We start from the raw sequence: 4,580 nt of genomic DNA on the forward strand, positions 1-4,580 counted from the left end.
ATACAATAAAAGACTGTACTGTAATCAAGTGATTGACAGTTTGAGAATGGCTGGTGTAGCCTATGAAGGTGTTTACTGTATGGCATGTGTCGTGTATATTATCCATGTAGCCTATGAAGGTGTTTACTTTGTGTCGTGTATATTATCCATGTAGCCTATGAAGGTGTTTACTTTGTGTCGTGTATATTATCCATGCAGCCTATGAAGGTGTTTACTTTGTGTCGTGTATATTATCCATGTAGCCTATGAAGGTGTTTACTTTGTGTCGTGTATATTATCCATGTAGCCTATGAAGGTGTTTACTTTGTGTCGTGTATATTATCCATGTAGCCTATGAAGGTGTTTACTTTGTGTCGTGTATATTATCCATGTAGCCTATGAAGGTGTTTACTTTGTGTCGTGTATATTATCCATGTAGCCTATGAAGGTGTTTACTTTGTGTCGTGTATATTATCCATGCAGCCTATGAAGGTGTTTACTTTGTGTCGTGTATATTATCCATGTAGCCTATGAAGGTGTTTACTTTGTGTCGTGTATATTATCCATGTAGCCTATGAAGGTGTTTACTTTGTGTCGTGTATATTATCCATGTAGCCTAATGGAACCAAAAATGATCTTTCCAAAGTTTACTTCTCACCACTTATGTTCTCTGCTGTTGTGACTACCTGCTCTGCGGGCCGTGTTCAGTGTCAGTAAATGAAAGATGGTGGCGCTCCACATTAGGACGTGTCCTGGGACTTGCACAATGCAAATACAAGACTTGACAGCAAGACGCTGAATAATGAATAAACTTGCCATGACTCTACTTTGCTTTGCTTGATGATGGCGCCCTCCCTCCCTCCCTCCCTCCCTCCCTCCCTCCCTCCCTCTCTCCCTCCCTCCCCCGCCCGCCATCAAACACGGCCTGATGCATGCAGACCACTGACCCTTCTAATTAGGATTGTGGGAGGCGGAGGAACCTGCGGGCCCCAGAACACCCGCAATAGCAGCGGCCCCCCATGTGAGAGTAAGAAATATAATTACTGTGTGAGTGCAACTTTCCTCATTTCAATGTCCTATTGGCGCTTATCATTAATAACTGGCAGGAGGACACAGCAGACTATTAATGTCAGCTTCATGTCATTTTGTGGCTGACCAACTATGTATTTTATTGGTAGTTTGGTCAGGTGGCAGTTATCATTAACGACTGGCGGTAGGAGGTATCCCATTGATTAGACGATACTTTCGAGCAGCATGTATTACCACAATGTACCACCTTCTACTTGAATAGTGTGTATTATTTTGATTAGTTTCTATTACGCAAGGTGGCAGTTATCATTAATGACTGGCGGTAGGAGGTATCACATTGATTAGACAATACTTTCGAGCAGCATGTATTACCACAATGTACCACCTTCTACTTGAATAGTGTGTATTATTTTGATTAGTTTCTATTACACAAGGTGGCAGTTATCATTAATGACTGGCGGTAGGAGGTATCACATTGATTAGACGATACTTTCGAGCAGCATGTATTACCACAATGTACCACCTTCTACTTGAATAGTGTGTATTATTTTGATTAGTTTCTATTACGCAAGGTGGCAGTTATCATTAATGACTGGCGATAGGAGGTATCACATTGATTAGACGATACTTTCGAGCAGCATGTATTACCACAATGTACCACCTTCTACTTGAATAGTGTGTATTATTTTGATTAGTTTCTATTACGCAAGGTGGCAGTTATCATTAATGACTGGCAGTAGGAGGTATCACATTGATTAGACGATACTTTCGAGCAGCATGTACCACCTTCTACTTGAATAGTGTGTATTATTTTGATTAGTTTCTATTACGCAAGGTGGCAGTTATCATTAATGACTGGTGGTAGGAGGTATCACTTTGATTAGACGATACTTTCGAGCAGCATGTATTACCACAATGTACCACCTTCTACTTGAATAGTGTGTATTATTTTGATTAGTTTCTATTACGCAAGGTGGCAGTTATCATTAATGACTGGCGGTAGGAGGTATCACATTGATTAGACGATAATTTCGAGCAACATGTACCGCCACAATGTACCACCTTCTACTTGAATAGTGTGTATTATTTTGATTAGTTTCTATTACGCAAGGTGGCAGTTATCATTAATGACTGGCGGTAGGAGGTATCACATTGATTAGACGATAGTTTCGAGCAGCATGTATTACCACAATGTACCACCTTCTACTTGAATAGTGTGTATTATTTTGATTAGTTTCTATTACGCAAGGTGGCGGTTATCATTAATGACTGGCAGTAGGAGGTATCACATTGATTAGACGATACTTTCGAGCAGCATGTATTACCACAATGTACCACCTTCTACTTGAATAGTGTGTATTATTTTGATTAGTTTCTATTACGCAAGGTGGCAGTTATCATTAATGACTGGCAGTAGGAGGTATCACATTGATTAGACGATACTTTCGAGCAGCATGTACCGCCACAATGTACCACCTTCTACTTAAATATTGTGTATTATTTTGATTAGTTTCTATTACGCAAGGTGGCAGTTATCATTAATGACTGGCAGTAGGAGGCATCACATTGATTAGACGATACTTTCGAGCAGCATGTATTACCACAATGTACCACCTTCTACTTGAATAGTGTGTATTATTTTGATTAGTTTCTATTACGCAAGGTGGCAGTTATCATTAATGACTGGCGATAGGAGGTATCACATTGATTAGACGATACTTTCGAGCAGCATGTATTACCACAATGTACCACCTTCTACTTGAATAGTGTGTATTATTTTGATTAGTTTCTATTACGCAAGGTGGCAGTTATCATTAATGACTGGCGGTAGGAGGTATCACATTGATTAGACGATACTTTCAAGCAGCATGTATTACCACAATGTACCACCTTCTACTTGAATAGTGTGTATTATTTTGATTATTTTCTATTTCGCAAGGTGGCAGTTATCATTAATGACTGGCAGTAGGAGGTATCACATTGATTAGACGATACTTTCGAACAGCATGTACCGCCACAATGTACCACCTTCTACTTGAATAGTGTGTATTATTTTGATTAATTTCCATTACGCAAGGTGGCAGTTATCATTAATGACTGGCGGTAGGAGGTATCACATTGATTAGACGATACTTTCGAGCAGCATGTACCGCCACAATGCACCACCTTCTACTTGAATAGTGTGTATTATTTTGATTAGTTTCTATTACGCAAGGTGGCAGTTATCATTAATGACTGGTGGTAGGAGGTATCACATTGATTCAACGATACTTTCGAGCAGCATGTACCGCCACAATGTACCACCTTCTACTTGAATAGTGTGTATTATTTTGATTAGTTTCTATTACGCAAGGTGGCAGGTATCATTAATTACTGGCGGTAGGAGGTATCACATTGATTAGACGATACTTTCAAGCAGCATGTATTACCACAATGAACCACCTTCTACTTGAATAGTGTGTATTATTTTGATTATTTTCTATTTCGCAAGGTGGCAGTTATCATTAATGACTGGCAGTAGGAGGTATCACATTGATTAGACGATACTTTCAAGCAGCATGTACCGCCACAATGTACCACCTTCTACTTGAATAGTGTGTATTATTTTGATTAGTTTCTATTACGCAAGGTGGCAGTTATCATTAATGACTGGTGGTAGGAGGTATCACATTGATTAGACGATACTTTCGAGCAGCATGTATTACCACAATGTACCACCTTCTACTTGAATAGTGTGTATTATTTTGATTAGTTTCTATTACGCAAGGTGGCAGTTATCATTAATGACTGGCGGTAGGAGGTATCACATTGATTAGACGATACTTTCAAGCAGCATGTATTACCACAATGTACCACCTTCTACTTGAATAGTGTGTATTATTTTGATTATTTTCTATTTCGCAAGGTGGCAGTTATCATTAATGACTGGCAGTAGGAGGTATCACATTGATTAGACGATACTTTCGAACAGCATGTACCGCCACAATGTACCACCTTCTACTTGAATAGTGTGTATTACTTTGATTAGTTTCCATTACGCAAGGTGGCAGTTATCATTAATGACTGGCGGTAGGAGGTATCACATTGATTAGACGATACTTTCGAGCAGCATGTACCGCCACAATGCACCACCTTCTACTTGAATAGTGTGTATTATTTTGATTAGTTTCTATTACGCAAGGTGGCAGTTATCATTAATGACTGGTGGTAGGAGGTATCACATTGATTCAACGATACTTTCGAGCAGCATGTACCGCCACAATGTACCACCTTCTACTTGAATAGTGTGTATTATTTTGATTAGTTTCTATTACGCAAGGTGGCAGGTATCATTAATTACTGGCGGTAGGAGGTATCACATTGATTAGACGATACTTTCAAGCAGCATGTATTACCACAATGTACCACCTTCTACTTGAATAGTGTGTATTATTTTGATTATTTTCTATTTCGCAAGGTGGCAGTTATCATTAATGACTGGCAGTAGGAGGTATCACATTGATTAGACGATACTTTCGAACAGCATGTACCGCCACAATGTACCACCTTCTACTTGAATAGTGTGTATTATT

The sequence above is a fragment of the Entelurus aequoreus genome, linkage group LG04 (assembly GCF_033978785.1).
Source record: "Entelurus aequoreus isolate RoL-2023_Sb linkage group LG04, RoL_Eaeq_v1.1, whole genome shotgun sequence".
In the NCBI taxonomy this organism is placed as follows: domain Eukaryota; kingdom Metazoa; phylum Chordata; class Actinopteri; order Syngnathiformes; family Syngnathidae; genus Entelurus; species Entelurus aequoreus.